A 22,108-nucleotide genomic window follows, 5' to 3' on the forward strand; every position below is an offset into this window, starting at 1 on the left:
GCACCGGGTTTTGTTTGATGTTAGCAGGGTTGAGTCCACCACGACAGGCTCTGTGCAAAACTTCTGAGGTTCTCACATTCACCTGACATTTGTTGAGACCTTAATTAGAGGTAAGGAACATAGAACGCAGATCAGTACAGCACAGAAAAAACGCTCCCGCACATCTCCTTTAAACTTTGTTGATCCCACCTTAAAGCTATACCCTGGAGATACCCGCTTTTGATATTTACACCCTTGGAAAAGGTTCTGACTGTCTACCCTGTCTATGCCTCTGATAATTTGATATACTTCTATCTGGTCTCTCCTCAGTTGGTATTCCAATCTAAGTTTGTCTAAACTCTCCTTGTAACCAATACCCTCTAATCCAGGCAGTGTTCTGGTAAGCCTCCTTCCAACGCCGGAGTTCCATCATCCGGCGAGAGGGCATGAAAGGTCGGGCCGCCGTAGTGGCGACTGCGACGGCCTCAATAGGCCCCGACCATGGGCGAACATGGTGGAAGTTGACTGAACTTTGCTGCCTTCCCTCACAGTGGGAAACATTGGTCCTCCTGTGGGGGGAGGGGGTTACGTTTAATAAATTCTATAATGTTGTGTTTATTTTATTTGTGTGCTGCAATGGCAACTCAAATTTCACTGCACCAATTGGTGTATATGACAATAAATGTCCTTTGTCCTTTGTCCTCTGCACTCTCTCCAAAGCCTCCATATCTTTCCTGTCACGGGACGGCCAGAACTGCACAGAATACTCCAAATGTAGCCGAGCCAAAGTCCTATAAAGCTGTGTGATACTGAATGCCCTGACCAATACACTATCTATGCCCCTTGTAATTGTATACACATCTATCAGGTTTCTCTTCAGCCTCCGCTGTTCCAGAGAAAACAATCCACGTCTGTCCAACCTCCCCTTGTAGCGAAAACCCTCTAATCCTTCGCTTGAGCAGCTTACAACACAGCGGTATGAATATGATTTCTCTAACTTCAAGTAACCCTTGCATTAACCCTCTCTCTGTCCCTCCCCCACCCTGGTCATTGTACTAGTTTCACTGTTGTTCTGTTGAGTTTCACTGTCCGTATAACTTGTTAGCACTTACAGACTGGTGTAACAGCATCCCTCTTCCCATCAGAACTGCCCTCTCCATCGACTCTATTAAGTCGAGACTTAAAACTCATCTTTACTCTCAAGCCTTTCTTGACGTCCTCTGAGGGAGGGCTATATGTATGTATTTATGTATGTACTTAATCTATGAACTAATGTTGTATAACGTTAGTACCTCCACCAATGTAAAGCACTTTGGTCAACAAGAGTTGTTATTTAAATGTGCTATAGAAACAAAAGTGACTTGACTACCCAACTGCCAACAATGGACATTTGTGGGTTCTCCCTTTCCTTGATCATCATTGCGTAAGAATAAGGGGTAGGCCATTTAGAACAGAGATGAGGAAAACATTTTCACCCAGAGAGTTGTGAATCTGGAATTCTCTGGCTCACCTATTCTTTTTCTCCAGAGATGCTGCCTGACCCGCTGAGTTACACCAGCATTTTATGTCTATGATAGATCAGCCATGGTTGAATGGTGGAGTAGACTCGATGGGCCGAATGGCCTAATTCTGCTCCGATGATTTACAGTATGAACTTATGAACATATGAATAAGAGTGTCTGTTTCAGAGGTCTGACGTCAGGGGAGTGTAGAACTCTTCCGGTTCCCTCTCCCCCCTTCTCCTCACAGAAGCGAGGTGGATGGCTCGAGGCAATATGAAAAGGAAGCAGCGGCCTTTAAATGCCATCTCCTGAGAGCCTTAGGATGTGTCAATGTAGATCACTGCCAATGCAATACATTCCCTAGTCAGTGTGAGGACAAAAATGTTTCCATTACACCACGTTCTTCCCGCTCTCTCTGTGATCGCTTCCAATGCCGTTGGTTTCCTTCAATAAAAATAAGCAAGTTATGGAAAGGTCACAACTGCAAAATGGCCCAATTTCTGAGGCAACAGGGCAATGATGATGCGGAACGAGTAGAGAAAATAAATTCTCAGCCCGAAATAAAAGCAAAATGAAAAATGCCGGCAACGCACAGAAAAGGGATGAGAGTAAGTGAGGAGAAACGAGAGAAAGAATCGTCTGAAAGAGGGCAGCAGTCAAAGAGAGCAAACGTACATGGTACGGATGGGCTATTAAACAATGTCCATACAGTTGGAGTGCTGCTCTTGTGTGAAGGTTAAAGTCAAAAGATAAGAGAGTTCAATTGTCATCTGTACCAGTAATAAAACAATGAAACCATCAGTCTGAAGACGGGTTTCAGCCCGAAACGTTGCCTATTTCCTTCGCTCCATAGATGCTGCTGCACCCGCTGAGTTTCTCCAGCAATCTTGTGTACCTATAAAACAATGAAATACAGGTTCACCACAAATTCTTCAGCAACTGGTGGTCCCCCTCCCCCCCCCCCCCCCCCCCCCCGCCCCCTTTAAGCCAGATAAAATCCCCAACCCCGGAAATCCCCCTGAAAAGGTGCAGCGGCCGACCTCGACCTCGTGGAGATTTCGGTGGTCAGTCGGAATGAATGTGAAAGCTTTTCTCTGTACCTCGATACATGTGACAATAAACTAAGCTAAACTCGGATGTGAACGTGAGATAACATAGAACTAGTATGATCAGGTGATCGATGGTCGGCATGGACTCGGTGGGCCGAAGGGCCTGTTTCCATTCTGTCTCCCAAAACTAAACTAAACCTGTGTCATTTTGTCTGAGAGGTAAAGCATGCAAACAGGCCCTTCAGTCCACTGAGTCCACGCCGACCAATGATCTATCTCTCCCTCCTAACCCCATTCTCCTGCCTTCTCCCCGTAACCCCAGACACCCGTACTAATCAAGAATCTATCTGTCTGTGCCTTAAAAAATATCCATTGGTTTGGTCTCCACAGCTGTCTGTGGCAGAGAATTCCACAGATTCACCACCCTTTGACTAAAGAAATTCCCCCTCATCTTCTAAAAAGAACGTCCTTTAATTCTAAGGCTATCCTCTAGTCCCAGACTCTCCCACTAGTGTAAACATCCTCTCCACATCCACTCTACCCCAAGCCTTTCACTGTTCATTGTGAGGCAGCAGCTCTACTAGCTGTGCCACTGAACCAGCCGGTTCACCCTACCATTGTGAATATAAACCCCCAAAAGCTGCCAGGCACAACAGACGGTGCTTTTGGGGATTAAAATCCCACATTACAATCTAACTGTAAAGCCACAATGTGGGGCCCAGTACATTTTCGATGAGACAATTTAATGAATTTCAGGAATTACTACCACTGAATATCAATGAGAAATGAGAGAAAGATGGGTTCCAAAGAGAAATTTGAAGTGTCTTCACAAATTAATCTTTCATCCTATTCCACAGAGGATCTTTCACATCCCACTAATTCTGTTATTGCTTTTTCATTCTCCCGATATCTTCCATCCACCATCCTCTTCATCACTCCTGTTGTCATGTTGGCCGACCGATGTGTAGACACTCTCCAGAAACAACACACGTTATGCCCACTGCAACACTACCTACCCCAGGACCAAGTTTCATCAGTGTAGGAGGCAGAGAGAAAGCGGCTAAAATCATAGTCGTGGTCATACGGCATGGATGCGGGCAGAAGCCTCCGCCTGGCGCATCCCGGGCAAATGCTGACGACACAAAGTGTACCACGGTGACTGACTGAAGTAGCCAATTCTGCAACCACGGACCGTCAACCGTCACTGACCGACCGGAAAGACGTGATATAGAAGATGGCCGGACACGAGGAAGATGCAGCATGAAAACAGGCCCTTCCGCCCAATTGTCCATGGACAGGTGAAGTTTTGGGTTGGGTCTGAAGAAGGGACCCGATCCAAATGGTCACCCATCATTTTTCTCCAGTGAAAACGCCTGACCCGCTGAGTTACTCCAGCACTTTGTGTCTATCTTTGTACAAGTACATGGATAGGAAAGGTTCAGAGAGATATGGGCCAAACATGGGCAAGTAGGAGAGAGAGAGTTTATAAGAGAGGACTAGTGTAGACGGGCATCTTGGTCAGCGTGGGCATGTTGGGCTGAGGTGCCTGTTTCCATGCTGTATGATTTCATGACTCTATGACTCTAGTCTGCACAATAATAAATATGTTTTTGTTTTTATGGCTGTCGGCATGTCTAAAGTGCCTGTAAGCTGCAGCAAGTAGGAATTTCATTTTTCCTTATTCAAATCCGGTGCAGGTGATAAATAAACACTTGAATCTTGTGGAAGAAAGAACTGCAGATGCTGGTTTATACCAAAGATAGACACAAAGTGCTAGAGTAACTCAGCGTGGTCAGGCAACATCTATAGAGAAGAGGAATAGGTCTTGACTGGACGTTGTGTTCAAGAAGGAACTGCAGATGCTGGATTCAAGAAGGAACTGCAGATGCTGTCTTGACTGGACTCCAGGGTGGATGTGTGATATTGAATCATGAGAGATGTCCCTGACTCTCTAATCATTATTTATTCCTCGATTCATATCGTTGTCTAATATTGCACTGCTGTTTATTGGGTGCTTGGTCTCAGAGAGTCATTCAGCATAGAAAAGGACATTTTGGCCCTTGAGTCTATGTTGAAATCGACCACACATTTATGCTGTACATGTGTATGTACACAAAGACCATTTTCTATTCTTCTCACATTCCCATCAACTCCCCCGAGATTCCACCACTCACCCACACAATGGGGTTAATTTACAGCAGCCAATTAATCCATGCTTCTGTAAGGACACAAAGTGTTGGAATAAATCAGTGAGTCAGGCAACATCTTTAGCCTTTACTTAAGATTTTAGAGATACACCGAGTCCCCATCAACCAGCGATCACCCCACACTATCCTACACACTAGGGACAATTTACAGAAGCCAATTAACATACGAACCTCTACACCTTTAGAGGGTGGGAGGAAACTGAAGCAACCGGAGAAAACCCACATGGTCACAGGGAAAACGTGCAAACTCCAAACAGACAGCATCCATAGTCAGGATGGCACCGGGGTCTCTGGCGCTGTGAGGCAGCTTGTTCATCATGAATTGGTGGGGGCATATTTTGCCTGAACTTAAGATAAGCTTGATCTCCCCCACTTTAAACTTTATACCTTGGTATGAAGAGGAAAATCTTTCCCCGTGCCTGAGAGAGAGAAGGAAGAGAAACTGAGTGAGGAAAGAGAGGAAGCTAAACCCTCGGAAAAAGTTTAAATGAGATTTGCTCAATTTGGGCATCTTGCCATTCTATCTCTCAGCCAAATACGATTTGAAATTGCAATAAACTTTACCAGCTTCAGCCCCCAGCTGATAATGACTTTCTAACACATGCTTTCTGGCTGTTCTTGGTGAGGTAACTGATTCTTAAATCAGTAAGGGCTGCTACAAGGAGAATAGCTGTAGAGTGAAACGCTGTCCTGCTGTAAGACTCACATAAGGACGGCACAGTGGCGCAGCGGGTCGAACTGCTGCCTCACAGCGCCAGAGACCCAGGTTCGATCCTGACCTCGGGTGCTGTGTGTGTGTGTGTGTGGAGTTTGCTCGTTCTCCCTGTGACCACGTGGGTTTCCTCTGGGTTCTCCAGTTCCCTCCAACAACCCAGAGACGTTGCGGGTTTGTAGGTTAATCGGACATCTGTAAATTGTGTAGGGAGTGGAAGCAAAAGTGGGATAACATAGAACTAGTGAACAAGTGATCGATGGTTGGCATGGACTCGGTGGGCTGAAGGGCCTGTTTCCATGTTGTATTAATTAATTGATCGACCAATCAATCAATCAATCAACCAATCAATTGATCTCCAGATACAACTCACTTCTGCATGACCTTTCTCCACAATTGGCCCACTTTACTGAAATGAATAAATGATTGCAGAAAGGCAGGGGTGGTCTGATAGCAGTGAATAAAATCGTGAAGGGAATAGACCAGGTTAATGCAAAAGTCTTTTACCAAGAGTGTCGGTGAATCAAGAACCAGAGGGCACAGGTTTAAGGTGAGAGGGAAACGATTGAATGTGAACCTGAGGGATAACTTCTACTGGGAGGGTGGTGAATATATGGAGTGTGCTGCTGGAAGAGGCAGTTGAGGCAGGTATTATAAACTGTATTTACGACACTTGGACAGGTGTATATACATAGAAGAGCTTTAAATGGATCTGGGCTAAATGCTGGCAAATGGAACTAGTTAAGATGGAGTGGGTGGTCAGTGTGGATAAGTTGGAACAATGGGCCTGTTTCTGTGTTGTATCTCTGAATTTGCTCTCTGTTTTTGGTGTTATTGAATCTGTGTTGCCACGAGATGCCTTGTTCCTTTCAGATTTGGTGATATGTCAATTCATAACTTAAAGAACAAACTTAGTTGGCATTTCCAGCACCATTGTCACCCAGGCCGTGATTTATCTTCCACTTACATTTAAACACAGAATATTTAAAAATCTCATTGTTGTTGGGTCTGTATGAGGAAATGCCTTGTTTTTATATTAGTCTAAACATCATTAGCTGTCAACATTGGGCCACTGGGCCATAGAGCTTTACAGCACCGATCGAGGCCCTTTGGCCCATCTTGCCCATGCTGACTGAGTTGACCTATTGGGCTAGTTGCCTTTGTTTGCATTTGACCTATAGTCCTCTAAACCCTTTCATAAGTCATAGGAGCAGAATTAGGCCATTTGGTCCATCAAGTCTGCCATTGAATCCTGGCTGATCTATCTTTCCCTCTCGCCCCCATTCTCCTGCCTTCTCCCTGTAACATTTCACACTCTTATTAATAAAGAACCTGTCAATTTACGCTTTTAAAAACACACAATGAATTAGCTTACACAGCCGTCTGTGGCAATGAACTCCACAGATTCACCACCCCCTTGCTAAAGAAATTCCTCCTCTTCGCCTTTCTAAAGGTACATCCTTTAGTCACATTAGTATCAGGTTCTTCTGACAGCTTGTTCCAGGCACAGATCACCCTCTGAGTGAAAAAGATTGCCCCTGAAATCACTCTTAAATCTATCTGCCCTCACCTTAAGCCTGTGCCCTCTAGGTTTAGAATCCTCTATCCTGGGGGAAAGACTGTGAGCGTTCATTTTGTCTAATGCCCCTCATGAGCTTTCCCACCTCAATAGGTATGTTATGTATTTGGGCAGCACAGTGGCGCAGCGGTAGAGTTGCTGCCTTCCAGCGCCAAAAACCTGGGTTCGATACTGACTACGTGTGTTGTCTGTATGTTCTCTCTGTGACTGTGTGGGTTTTTCCGGGTGCTCCAGTTTTCTCCCACACTCTAAAGACGTATAGGTTTGTAGATTAATTGACTGGTAAATTTGTCCTCATGTGTAGGATAGTCCTAGTGTACAGGGATCGCTGGTCGGCACGGACTCGTTGGGCCGAAGGGCCTGTTTCCGCACTGCATCTCTAAAGTCTAAAGTAAAAGTCTAAATCCGTCCACCTCCTGCGCTTCTGAGGAAAATGAAATCCCAGCCTATCTGACCTCTCTCTCCCCCTAACACTTCATAACACTAGCTGAACTATGCTTCACTGCTCTGTGAGTCTTGTGGACATTCCACCTGCTGCCTCGAGAGATAGTGGCTGTGCTTGTGGTGGGAAACCTTCCTTCCCATAAATCCGGCCTCTGGTAAATGTTCTCGCCTGGATGTCTTGTGGGATAACCGAACAGGCTTCACTTAAGGCACCAGTAGATTGTCAAGAGGCAAGATTTACCATTAGTTGCAACCAGCTGCTCCCCCAAGCACACTTATGAGAGGCTTTGAGTGGCCTTTTAAGCACCACAGATTAAACCACATTGTAAGATCATGTCACGGCAAGACAAGAAGTGCCGGGTTCAGGGGAGGATCTATGGTGTTAAATGGACAGGTGATGTTTTGGGTCGGGACCCTTCTTCAGACTGATGGTAGTGGGGGGAGGGGGCAAAAGCTGGAAGAGAGAAGTGGGGACAGGACGAAGCCTGGCTAATGAGACACGAGTAACTGCAGATGCTGGAATCTTGAGCAATACACAAAGTGCTGGAGGAACTCAGCAGGTCAGGCAGCCTCCGTGGAGGGAAATGGAAGGGTGAGGTTTCAGGTCAGGGATCCTTCTTCAGACTGATCCTTCTACAGATGCTGCCTGACCCACAGAAATCCTCCGGTACTTTGTGTTCTACTGATGGATTGATCTCGTCTTTGGCACTTCAAGCTGGGATGAGATAAATAGGAAGTGTTCCCTCATTCATATCAGTATTTTCACAGAATGAGCAATGTACACAGTGCTGGAGGAACGCAGCGGGTCAGGCAGCATCTGTGGAGGGAATGGACAGACAACGTTTCGGATCCAAACCCTTTTCAGATGGATACAGGTGAGGTTGGGTTTGATTGGGAGATGGGTGGAGGAAGAGACAGAGGCTGGAAGTGAAAAGGAGACAAAAGGCTGTCAAACAATGAGACGATGAGGGGGGAGGAAGAGGGGGTATAAAAATAAAATGTGGGACCAGGGGGTGGTATGGAGGAGGAGCAAGGAACAAGGTGACTGGGAGGTAGTGAGGAATATTTGCGCACTGGGGCACGGGAGAAAGAGGGGGTGTCAGGCTAAGACCCCCAACATGAACTCTCTCCACATACAATCCAATTCAACATGAGCCTCCTTCACATTTGCCTCACTTTACCAAAGCAGAGCAGACGGGCATGGTGGTTAGAGGTCGCCAGGTTCAATTTCCCACGAGATTCAATTCATGCCTAGTTTAGGACTGGGTCAGTTCAGACACTTGCGCTCAGTCCACCTTGGCCGATGTGATCTCCCAGTTGCGAAACACTAACTCCCCTTCTCATTCCCACGCTGACCTTTCCAGGGCTGCAACATTGGGTGAGAGTTGAGAGTGAGACCTTTCCAGGGTTGCCGAACCCTGTCCTAGATGTTTTGCCTAATTGTGGTCCCCCCATGTTTTACAACCGATTCACCTGGTTAGTTTTATCTCCGGCTGCTTCATGTTGTCGGCGGCTGCACATCCAACCAAGAAAGAAGAGAAGAGATTCAACGTCACTCACAGCCGCCAACTGACGCGCTTCCCCAGACCGCACAGATCGTTGTGATGTGGTGCAAAAAGACAAACTGTGCAGGGACTGAAGACAGCGTGAGAATTTTGTCATCAGCGTGAGAATTGGCTGAAATGCGTGACTCTCACGCTCAAAGCATGAGAGTCGGCAGCCCTGCCTAAGGCCAGGATGTGACAACAGACGCACAGGGAATCGCATACACGAAGGAAGACGCACACACAGGGAGACGGACACACACACACACAGGGAGACACACACACAGGGAGACACACACACACACACAGGGAGACACACACACACACACAGGGAGACAGACACCACACACACACACACACACACACACACACACACACACACACACACACACACACACACACACACACACACACACACACACACACGGAGACACACACACCTTTCCTCCACCCTCTTTCCTCACCCTCCCTCTTTTTCCTCACGCTTCCTCTTTCTCCGCTTTCTCCTTCCCTTCCTTCATCCCCTTACTACATTCCCTCCCCCTGTCTTCTCTTTGCCTCCATCCCTCCCTTTTTTTCTTTCTCCCCTCCCTCTCCCCTCCCTCTCTTTCCCCGGCCACCCAATGGGGAGTCTGGCGGGCACGGTGTAGCGTGGATTGACGGCGCTGGCGCTGCCGTGTGAGTTGAAGGGAGGGAGCGAGGTTGCCGCGGTAGCCGGCAGCGCAGCGCTCACAGACGGCGCACAAAAGCGCTGGCACCCTCTGCCCGGGACCGACGCGCTTCCCCAATCCGTGCAGACAGATCGCTGTCATGTGGCGCAAACTTGAGACAAACTGTGCAGCAAAGATCCTATAGCTCCATACAGCCCGCTATACAGCTCCGCTATACCTATAGGATCTTTGTTGTGCAGGGACTGAAGTCAGCCTGTCAGCGTGAGAATTCAGTCTTCAGCGTGAGGGCGTGAGAATTAGCTGAAATGTGTGAGTCTCACGCTCAAAGCGTGAGAGTTGGCAGCCCTGCCTTTCTGTCCTGGGCCTCCTTCACTGTCAGAGTGAGGACACACAAACTGAAGGAACAGCACCTCATATTTTCTTGGGCAGCTTACAACCCAGGGGTATGAATATTGAATACTCTCATTACAAGTAACCCTTGCTTTCCCTCTTTCTCCGTCCCTCCCCCATCCTGGTCATCCTGCTAGTTTCACTGTTTGTATCCCTTCGTTATCACCTCTTCCACAGCCAACAAGGGACCATTGTGGGCTCCACCTTTCCTTAAACATTTGCCGGCTCCGATTTGTTCTGAACCTGTTCATTTCTCCAGTTTCCCTCTCCCCTCTCAGTCTGAAGACAGGTCTTGACCCGAAACATCACCTGTTACTTTTCTCTGGGGACGCTGCCTGACCCTCTGAGTTCCTCCAGCTTTTTGTGTCTATCTTCAGTGTAAACCAGCCGCTGCAGTTCCTTCCTACACATACTTGGTTCGGACCCTGCTTTGTTATGTATTTGAGGAGGGGCTTTGCACGGCAGGGAATGCTGATGATGGAATTATATACAACAAGGGTGTGTACTCTGCTCTGCTCTAACACAAAGGGGCGAGGCGGGAGGGAAGGGACACGGTGCCTTACAGCATGACGACAGCCTTGCATCCCAGATCCACATGACTTACTCCTCGTGTATAAATAGATCACATACTTTATTCAGTTCACACTTGGAAAAATCAGGTGACTCAGTGTCCAGTTCTAACCGCACCCTCTTTTTCTCTCATTTACTGAAGACACATTCTTACCAAATATTTTTACAAGGGTATTTACAGCTTGCTTCCCTGTTTGTGTGCAATTTGTGTATATGTCTGTGTGTGTGTTTGTGGGTGGTGTGTGATTGTGTCTGTTAGTGTGTGTATATCTGTGTGGTGTGTGTATATGTATGTGTGTGTTGTGTGTAGGGCATGGGTGTGTGTATCTGCGTGTGTAGGGTGTGGGTATGTGTATCTGCATGTGTATATGAGTGTGTGTGTAGCGTGTGGGTGTGTGTATCTGCATGTGTATATGTGTGTGAAGGGTGTGGGTGTGTGTGTATGTTTGTGTGTAGGGTGTGTGTACAGTTTCTGTGTGTGTCTGTGTTTGTGCATGTTTGTGTATGTCAGTATGCGTGTATCTATCAGTGTGTGTATTAGTTTGAGTGCATGTCTGTATACACACACGTGTGCCTTTGTGTGCACGGGTGTGTTAAAAAATAAATAGGACAGATGCAGCTGAAACATGGGCGCATAGGGAGCAGACTGGGATGGGCTGAATGGACACCTCCTGTTCTATCTCATGAACACATGATTGGTTGCCAGCGACCTCTCCTCCTGCCTACTCCATGTTGCCGATGACCAATCGTGGCAGGGACGTTGTGAACAAGCCAATGGCAGCTGCGTGGTGCTGTGATAGCAGGGATTTGTGCTGTCTCTCAGCGCATGAACATTCACAGTTATTTATTGCGTTGGCAAATTCAATTATCGGCTATTTATAAAACATCTGTGCCTCAGTCTGTCACTTGCATCACCCACAGGAACAGGTAATCTCTGGGAAACTTACCTTTCTTCTTGCTCTTCCCAAGCTGTGGTGCAGCGGCAGAAACCCGGGCTCCATCCGGACCTCGGCTGCTGTCTGTGTGGAGTTTGCACGTACTCCCTGTTACCGTGTGAGTTTCATCCAGGCGCTGTAGTTTCCTCCATCGTAAAGACGTGCGGGTTTGTAGGCTAATTGGCTGCTGAAACATTGTCCCCGGTGTGCAGGGAGTGGGTGAGAAAGTGGGAGAACATAGAACGCGGGTGAACGAGTGTGAACGGGTGATCGATGGTCGGCGTGGACTCGGTCGGCCAAAGAGCCTATTTCCACGTTGTATCTCAAAACTAAATGGTGACACAAAAGCCACTAAAGGGGCAGCACGGTGGCGCAGTGGTAGAGACCCGGGTTCTATCCCGACCTCGGGTGCTGTCTGTGTGGTGTTTGCACGTTCTCCATGTGATCGCGTAGGTTTCCTCTGGGTGCTCCAGTTTCCTCCCACTTTTCCAAAGACGTACAAGTTTGCAGGTTAATTCACTTTGGCAAAAAATTGTAAATTGTAAAAATTGTAAGTGTATAGTATGTTAGTGTTCAGGGTGATCGCTGGTCGGCACAGACTCGGTGGGTCGAAGGGCATGATTCCGCCCTGTATCACTAAACTAAGCACTGGATATTTAGTGATGACAGTCACTCCCTCATGGAAAAACTCTCCCTCATCTGTGAAGTGTGACAGAGGTTCAGTCCAGACCTCGAGCTGATCAATGAGAGGAACGGATGTATTGCTATTTTTATAGTCCAAGACATAGAGTCATGGAGTCATACAGAGTGGAAACGGGCCCTTCAGCCCAACTTGCCCACATCGACCAACATGTCCCAACGGGGCCTGTTTCCAAATCGTATCTCGAAACTACAAAGGGGCACTAAAGACACTAAAGGGGTGGCAAAGTGGCACAGCGGTAGAGTTGCTGCCTCACAGCGCCAGAGACCCAGGCAGAAAACTTGGCGGAAATTGCTGCCCATATTTCACGAGAGTTTGTCCTTGTCATCCTCAAGGGAGACGAGCAGCAGGGATTGTCCCCACCCCTTCCTCCTGACCCTGTGCCAGACGACAGTGCGGCCCTCCTTCAGTGTGGCATCGGCCCGTACAAGCTGGGCCTCACCATGCTGGTGCATATGCCAATAAACTCGACTTGGTTATCTGTTAGAGGTTCAGCAAACTCACGGGGGCTTGAAGACAGCAACAAAGACCACCCCTCCCGGGATTAGCTGACGCAACATTGCTTTGCCACTCATCTTATGATTCTAATTGCCTCACACGCTGACCTTTGGCATCTGGTGTTAAATTGACAGTCAGAACTTTATTTTATAGTCTTGTAAAATACTCTCAAGTGAATGAAAATGCTAAGTATGCACCGCTAATGGTGCTTCTATATAAATCTTGCTTCTCCGGTTCTGCTATCGGATAGAAATGCTGGAGGCAAATAAAAATGTCTCCATAAATCTGGCTGTGAGTTGATTCCTGTTACTCTGACTGTCTCCTGTCACTCCCCATAGACTTCAGACACAACCCAACTCATCTAGCCTGTCCACCGTTCCAGTACAGCACACCAGAGACATCAGACGAGATGCACCAGCTCTATCCTGCACACTAGGGACAATTTTTTTTTAACCGAGACCAATGAACCAACAAACCCACACGTCTTTGGAGTGTGGGAGGAAGCCGGAGCACCCGGAGAAAAAGCCACCCGGTCACAGCGAGAACGTACACACCCCATATAGAGAGCACCCGTAGTCAGGATTGAACCCAGATACTTAAAAACAATTAGTTTGTACGTTCTCCATGTGGCGTTGTGGGTTTTCTCCGGGTGCTCCGGGGGCTCCAGTTTGCTCCCACACACCTAAGACATGCAGGTCTGTAGGTTAATTGGCTTTTATACGTTGTAAATTGTCCCTAGTGTGTAGGATAATGCGAGTGTACAGGGTGATCGCTGGTCAGTGCGGACTCGTTGGGCTGAAGGGCCTGTTTCTGCACTCTATGACCCTGTTACAGTGCTGACTGTACAGTGTATGAGCTGCCAGAGCAGGTAGTTGAGGCAAGTACGATAGCAATATTTAAAAACATTTGGACAGGTACATGGCTAGGAAAGGTTTAGAGGCCGGTTGGACTAGTGTAGTCGGGGCATATTGGTCGGTGTGGATGAGTTTGGCCGAAAAGCCTGTTTCCAAACTCTGACTCTATTGCGGTACATCGGAGAAGGACTGCTGGACGTTTTGACGGCAAGAAAGACTTTGAGCAGAATTGCCACACTACTCAGTATGTTTTGAAACATTTTTTGATTCCTTCATCTGTGTGTGGGAGTCATCCACATCACAACATTTAACCAACTTGATGGAACAAAATTCTCCGCTGTTTGCATGTACCGTAGGGCGGCACAGTGGCGCAGCGGTAGAGCCAGAGACCTGGGTTCGATCCTGACTATGGGTACTGTCTGTGTGGAGTTTGCATGTTCTCCCCGTGACCGTGTGGGTTTTTTCCGAGTTCTCTGGTTACCTCCCACATCCCAAAGACGTGCAGGTTTGTAGGTTAATTGACTTATGTAAATTGTCTCCAGTGTGTGTGTGGGATTGCGCTACTGTTCGGGGATCGTTGGTTAGCATGGACTCGATGGGCTGAAGAGCCTGTTTCCTCAAGGTATCTCTAAAACTAAAATTAAAAAATATCCTGCCCTTCGTAGAATCACTCCCATCATACTCTCGCTGCCATGGGGAGAGAGAGAGCACAAACTCAGATCCTTTGTTCCACTGAGTCCATGCAAGCCCATTCACACGAACCAAACTGTTCATTCTCCCCAATCCCCATCAACCTCCCTCTACCACTCACCCAGACACGGTGCATTTACAGCAGCCTATTAACCTACCCACCATTTAGAAATATAGGATGGAACCCTTGCTCTCAGAAAACAGAAGAGTACAGCACAGGAACAGGCCCTTCGGCCCACAATGTTCATGTCAAGACCAACTCTTCCTAGATGTTGTCAGACAACTGAACCATCCTATCACCAACTAGAGAGCTGTCCTAAGCTGCTAGTCACCTAATTGGAGACCCTCGGACTATCTTTAATCAGACTTTACTGGACATTATCCTGCACTAAATGTTATTCCCTTTATCCTGTATCTATCTGTACACTGTGGACGGCTTGATTGTAATCATGTAGTCTTTTTCTGTTGACTGAATAACATGAAACAGAAAGGTTTTCACTGTACCTCGGCACAGTGCCTAGACTAAACATTTGTCCACATTTGCCCATATCCCATTAAACCTTTCCTGCCCCTACACCTGTCCAAGTGCCTTAGTTTAGTTTTGAGATACAGCACGGAAATGGGCCCTTTGGCTCCTAGTAATCCCTGTTCACAAGCACTATCCTACACAATAGACACAATTCACAATTACCGAAGCCAATTAACCTATAAACCTGTACGTCGTTGGAGTGTGGGAGGAAAGCGGAGCACCCTGAGAAAACCCACACGGTCAGAGGGAGCAGGTACAGACTCCGTACAGACAGCACCCGTAGTCAGGATCGAACCGGGGTCTCCGGCGCTGTGAAGCAGCAACTCTACTGCTGACCGCTGCGGCCCCTGGCCTATTAAATGTTGTTATTGTCCACTTGAATGCACGGGTCAGGTAGCATACCAGATTCTGATGCTTGAATCTAAAGAGGCCTGTATTTAATATAGAAATTCTATTATTGTATTTAATTATAGTGTCTTCAGCACTAGCCTGGATTATATGGCCAATTGTTTACTGACTGTTGACAGAGTTTTGCTGCCCCAACAGTGTGAGCAAGTGTCTGCTGCCTGGGACAAGATTATATTGAGGAAACATGCTTCCCATTGGTACAGACCAACGGCATTGGCACTTAGTTTTCAGGCAAAAGACACACAGCGCTGGAGTAACTTAGCAGACTGATGAAGGATCTGGATCCAAAATGTCACCTATCCGTGTTCTCCAGAGATGCTGCCTGACCCGCTGAATGATGCAAGCATTTTGTGTCTTTTTGCATTTTAACCTGCATCCGCAGTCCTTTGTTTCAACTGCATAGAAACATAGAAAATAGGTGCAGGAGGAGGCCATTCGGCCCTTCGAGCCAGCACCGCCATTCAATATGATCATGGCTGATCACCTAAAATCAGTACCCCGTTCCTGCTTTTTCCCCATATCCCTTGATTCTGTTAACCCTAAGAGCTAAATCTAACTCTCTCTTGAATACATCCAGTGAACTGGCCTCCTCTGCCTTCTGTGGCAGAGGATTCCACAGATTCACAACTCTCTGGGTGAAAACGTTTTACTCATCTCAGTCCCAAATGGCCTCCCACTTATTTTTAATTAACTCCATACAATGATAATCCCTTACTCGGTTATAGTGGACAATCGGCAATAATGAACACCATTCTGCCACCTATGGTCCATTACAATGAGGGGTTTACTGTATTCAGACACTTCAGAAACAAAACTCTATTGTCCTCTATTGTCCATCTTCAACTCTGTAATGTATCCCTGCTGTATCTCTAAAACTAAACTAAAACACCCATTTACATCAATCCTAGCCTTTCACTAAGCTTTTGCCCACCAGTCCTAGTTTACTTTGGTGGAGTTTTTGGGATCTTTGATCCCAAAGGTTAAGAACCAGAGTATATAGGTTTAAGGTGCGGGGGGGAAAGATTTAATCGGAACCTAATGAGTAACTTTTTCAAATGGGTGGTGTGGGCATATGGAATGAGTTGCGGAGGTAGTTGAGGCAGGTACTGTCACAACGTTTAAGAAACATTCAACAGGTACATGGATAGGACAGGTTTAAAGGGATATGAGCCAAATGCACACAGGTGGGGTTAGTAGGTGGGCCAGTAAGGCTGGTTTGGGCAAGTTGGGCCGAAGGTTATGTTTCTGCGCTACATGACTCTATGACTTTGACTCTGCTATTGGGATCTGGAACGTCTTACCTGAAGGCTGGATATAGATGAAGACTTTCTTTAGTCATTGGAAGTATCAGGGTGAACATTTGACCAGGCTGTATGGAATTTGTATGTTCTCCCTGTGACTGCGTGGGTTTTCTCCAGGTGCTCCGGTTTCCTCCCACACTCCAAGGATGTACTGGTTTGTTGGTTAATTGGCTTCTGTAAATTGTACAAAAGTGTGTGGTTAGTGTATCGCTGGTCATCGTGGACTAGGTGGGCCTAGTCTTTCCATGCTGTATGCCTGAAGTCTTTAGAGGTGCAAGTACATCTATGGCTGAGTGTGGCAAGATAGGTAGTCGGGGATCTGGGTCTCTTCAGAGTCATGGAAACAGGTCCTGGTCCTTGCCGACCAAGTTGGCATTCTGGGCTAGTCCCATTTGCCTGCACTTAGCCCATATCCTGCTAAACCCGATCGATATATTTGTGCAGATGCCTTTTGAAGTGACTTTGTTCATGGAAGACAGAAAGTTAGCTAACAGGTACTGTAAGTAATGATCTAAGATAATGGAATGTTGACCTTTATTGCAAAAGTGACAGAGCACAAAAGTACGTAAGTCTAGTTTCAACTGTATGAGACATAGGAGAGGCCACACCTGGAGTATTGGGTACAGTTTTTGTATCCTTATTTAAGGATGATTGTGAGCTGTTGAGGGTGCAGAGAAGATTTCTAAACATGTTGCCAGGACTAAAGAGACTGAGCTCTAGGACGAGGTTGAGCAGGTTAGGACGCAGGAGGATGAGGGGTGATCTTGTATAGGAGGATAAAGACATGAAAGGATTAGATAAGGTCCATGCCCAGTCGGCACTGAAGCAGTGGGCCGAAGGGCCTGTTCCATGCTGTGTCTCTAAAATAAAGTCTAAAGTAAAACGTAATGCTTGGAAAATATAGAACAGCAAGTAGATACTGAACAACTGTGTACGTCAGGAACAAATGAGGGTGGTGATTACAGAACATTCAGTTTTGGTTACGTTAGTGTGAGGTTTGAAATTAGATAAATAATGGACACAGTGTTATGTGGAACATTGTGGCCATCATCCACCTTCCCTGCTGTCAAAAATTAAGTGGAAGTGGAAACACTTGTGACAACTAACTTGGTAAAGGTTTCGGCTTATAATTGTCATGTGTACTGAGGTACAGTGCAAAGCTTTGTTTTGCATGCTATCCAAACAGATCAGATACAGGTCCACCATGGATTTTCCGGCACCCTATGTTGCTGAACCTTTCTGCATGATCTGATTTTGCCGGACCAACAGAGGTCACGGCCTCCGAGAGGCGTGGCGGGCGCGGACTCGGTGACTCGAAGAGCCAGTTTCCACACTGTATCACTAAACTAAACTTACTTACCCTTTTAAGATATTTGCGATGTATAAATGATGTGTGTTGATCTTTAAACAACTGTGGTAGAAAGCATTGCCCTTTTAAGACATCGGGGGTTGAGAGTGGGTATATTGCCCCTCTGTATTAGTGGGGCCAGAGAGTGAGTGGATTCATACTGCATGGAAACAGGCCCTTTGGCCAACTTATCCATGTTGACCAAGATACCCCATCTACAACATTTCCACCTGCCTGCGTTTGGCCAATATCCGTCTAAACCTTTCTTATCCATGCACCTATCCAAATGTCCCCCTTTACATTTAGGATGGCACAATGGCACAGCAGTGGAGTTGCTGCACCACAGCGGCAGAAACAGTGCGATCCTGACTACGGGTGCTGTCTGTACAAAGTTTGTACATTCTCCCTGTGATTGTAGGTGAATTGGCTTGGATAGAGCTGGCGTTTGGGTGTTTGTTGGTTGGTGTAGACTCCAAAGGGCCTGATTCCACGCTCTAAACTAAATTCCTCTTTTAAGTTCGCTGAAGCAGAGAGTATTTGTACTATTTTAGAAGGTTGAAGGTGAGATCTCATTGAAACTTACCAGATAATGAAAGGCCTGGATAGACGTGGAAAGGATGTTTCCACCAGTGGAAGAGTCTAGTAATAGTCTAGCCTCAGAATAAAAGGACGTACCCTTAGAATAGAGTGGAGGATAACATTATTTTGTCAGAAGTTGGTGAATCTATGCAATTGACTCCCGCAGGCAGCTGTGAAGGCCAGGTCGTTGGATATTTCTAGAGCAATGATTGATATTATTCAAAGGTTACAGGGAGAAGGCAGTAGGATGGGGTTGAGAGGGAAAGATAGATCACCTGTGATTGAATTGCAGAGTAGACTTGATGGGCTGAAAGGCCTATTTCTGCTGTTAGGTCTTCTGGACCCTCATATCAGTTGGGCACATACAACCTGTGCATTGGAAACAAGGCCAGAATTTGTGCATTGCCTCTTTAAGGAGCCAGGACAGCCCCCATTTGTCGTTCAGGTGCTGGAGTTGAACCATTTGGTTCCTCAATACACATCCACAGTTTGATAAGATGATGATTTATCTCAGTGGTATTTTCCTGACCTGTTTCCATATCCATTGATTCCTATAATACCATGAGTATTAAACCACTGGGGTCTCGGGGCTATGAGCATTGCCCCTTAAAACAGCATCGTAAAACAACAGATTCACTGTCTGCTTCCCTCCATGATCACTTTTTCCACAGCCAACAATGGACCATTGTGGGCTCCGACTTTCATTGATCATCGTTGCTGGCTTTGATTTGTTCTTTTCATGTACCTTTCACTCGTTTGTTCTTTGTACCTTTTCATACCTCTAGTTTCCCTCTCCTCTGGCTCACAGTCTAAAGAAGGGTCTCGACCCGAAACGTCAACGATTCCTTTTCTCCAGAGATGCTGCCTGTCCCACTGAGCTATTCCAGCACTTTGTATCTATCTTGGGTTGGATTGAGTTCAGCTCCCTTTGAAAGCAATTTGAGCTTGGGGTTACTGGAGCAACATCAGTGTTTATACCTTTGGAAGTGGGAAAGGGAGAGAACATGGTTCATTTAACATAGAAACATAGAAACATAGAAATTAGGTGCAGGAGTAGGCCATTCGGCCCTTCGAGCCTGCACCGCCATTCAATATGATCATGGCTGATCATCCAACTCAGTATCCCGTACCTGCCTTCTCTCCATACCCCCTGATCCCCTTAGCCACAAGGGCCACATCTAACTCCCTCTTAAATATAGCCAATGAACTGGCCTCAACTACCCTCTGTGGCAGAGAGTTCCAGAGATTCACCACTCTCTGCGTGAAAAAAGTTCTTCTCATCTCGGTTTTAAAGGATTTATCCTTAAGCTGTGACCCCTTGTCCTGGACTTCCCCAACATCGGGAACAATCTTCCTGCATCTAGCCTGTCCAACCCCTTAAGAATTTTGTAAGTTTCTATAAGATCCCCTCTCAATCTTCTAAATTCTAGAGAGTATAAACCAAGTCTATCCAGTCTTTCTTCATAAGACTGCGGGAAGTACATTGCCCCTTTCGGAAAACCTGACAAGAGAGAGGGAAAAAGAAAGAACATTGCTCTTTAAGACAACTGTGGCAGTGAAAGAGTGCATTGCCCTTTTAAAACAACTGGGTTGCAGGCAGTGTTTTGGCCTTTTAAGAGCTGGGGCAGAAAGAATACATTGCCCTTTTAAGATAGCCGGGGCCACGGGGGTTGCATTGAATACAGCAATGTGTTTTGCCCTTAAGACAACAGTGTGCATTGCCTGCAGTGAAAGAATGCGTTGCCTTTTTAATACAGCCAGGACAGTGGAAGAATATATTGCCCTTTTAAGACAGTCATGGCAGTGAAAGAATGCGTTGCCTTTTTAAGACAGCGGTGTGCGTTGCCCCTTTAAGGCAGTCGGGGGGGCAATGGAGGAATGCGTCGCGCTTTTAAGACCGGCGGGGCCCACTGCGGAGTGCATTGCCCTTTGAAGACGGCGGCGAGCGGGGCTGTATGGCAATGCGGGCGGCGCTCACGGGCTCCCCCTGGCGCCAGGATCGCGCCACCGCCGGGCCAGGGCGCTGGGAGCGAGGCTGGGGTTCCCATTGGAAGCCTGGAGTTACATTCCACTGAGCCGGAGTGTAGCGGCGGCAGCGGCAGCGGCAGCAACAACAGCAGCAGTGGCGTTGCCGTCTAATTATGGCAAGGACATTCACCCATTCACACAGTGAGTACACTCCCGGCCTTCCTCCTCCACCCCCTCCCTACCTAGCCCCCTCCCCCCTGCACAGATTGTAACACCTTTAAACACAAATAAGAGATACAAGCTCTCCAGCCCTTTTTGATACAATCAAAGTAGCGAGCGAACAACTGCGCCCGTTCGTATCCATGCGATTTTCTTTGTTAGGAACAGTTTTTTAATGCGACCAGGGGTAACATTTCTTCGCCGGCCGGAACATTCTGTCTGAGAGCGAGGGGGAGAGAGCTACGCGTGTTCACCGCTTGTGAGTAGGTTGTTAGAAGGTGCAGAGACTAAAGGTCGTCTGTGTGAATCGCGTTTCAATTTTCAGTCGATGAACGTAGCAGCAGCAAGTTAGAACACCCGGCCAGGATTGCTGGCGTGTTTTATCAGTGTGGTTATACCCCCCTTCTCCCTCTCCCTCCCTCCCTCTCTCTCTCCCCATGTGTGCTGGCGTAGTTTAAGCCAAGAAGAGAGGAGGAATTTCGCTAGAAGAGACTTTTTGGAGGCTGTTGATCACGGATCTAGAAGGCTTTGTGTGTGTGCGGTGTGTTTCGCTGCTCTATCGCCACTGGGACAGTCCAGATCTGGGGATCTGTGTGCGCGGCAGAGAGAGAGAGAGAGAGAGAGAATCTTTGCCGTGTAGGCGAAGGATTTTTTTTTTGTTGGAGAACATGTTATTCTTGTGCCGTCCCGCGTTCGTTTGATGAAGGGCTGTGTGGAATTCTAGAGAGTGAGAGACGGAACACGATAGCGACAAACTTGTTTCTTGTGAGTACTTTATGATGGGGAGGCTTTTATTTGTGTTTTTATTTATTTTTTCGTTTTTAAGAACGAGCATCGGCGACTGGGGTTAGGCGGCCGGGACTCGTGCAACCCCGCCTCTTATTCAAGGGAGAGGGGGCGAATGTGGCAGAGTTAACGGCTGGTGCTGGAACAGTGTTGTGGGGAGGGATGAGAATGGAGGGAGGGGGTGAGAGGAAGGGGTGGGGGAAAGGGGGGGTAGAGAGGGGTGAGGGGAAAGGGGGGGGGTGGTGAGAGGAAGAGGGGGGGGGGGGGGAGGGAGAAAATGACAGAGGCTACGATTGACCCCCAGATGCAGCAACCAGGGGAAGGGGTTGCGATTGCCGCCGGCGGGGGTGAGGGGGTTGGAAGTGATTTCGGTTTGGGTGTGGGGCAGAAAGCGTCCACTCTGGAGCTGAAACTCCCCTCGGGGGGGGGGGGGGGGGGGGGGGGGGGGGGGGTCAAATGAATCCCTCCTGGGCTGATATTGACACCTCGAGACGGAGGGGGAGGTGGTGAGAGGGACTGAAATGGACCCCTTGATGAGGGAAGGGAGCTGAAACTGACCGGTGGGGGGGGGGGGGGGGGTGAAATTGACACATGGGAAGAGGGGGGTGAATTTAACCAGTTAAAAAACCCCCCCCCGCTCTTCCCC

General features: G+C 47.4%; 1 protein-coding gene across 1 annotated transcript in view; it reads left to right on the forward strand.

Moving 5' to 3' along the window:
- The first annotated feature begins 20,977 nt into the window (after window positions 1–20,977).
- The window catches only part of LOC129704688 (plexin-A1-like), a 225,537-nt gene continuing 224,406 nt past the window's right edge, over window positions 20,978–22,108 (forward strand). The window contains 1 exon segment of the mRNA XM_055647980.1: window positions 20,978–21,441. The gene's annotated coding sequence lies outside the window, so the exon portion shown is untranslated.

The sequence above is a fragment of the Leucoraja erinacea genome, chromosome 16, assembly GCF_028641065.1.
Source record: "Leucoraja erinacea ecotype New England chromosome 16, Leri_hhj_1, whole genome shotgun sequence".
NCBI classification, from domain to species: domain Eukaryota; kingdom Metazoa; phylum Chordata; class Chondrichthyes; order Rajiformes; family Rajidae; genus Leucoraja; species Leucoraja erinaceus.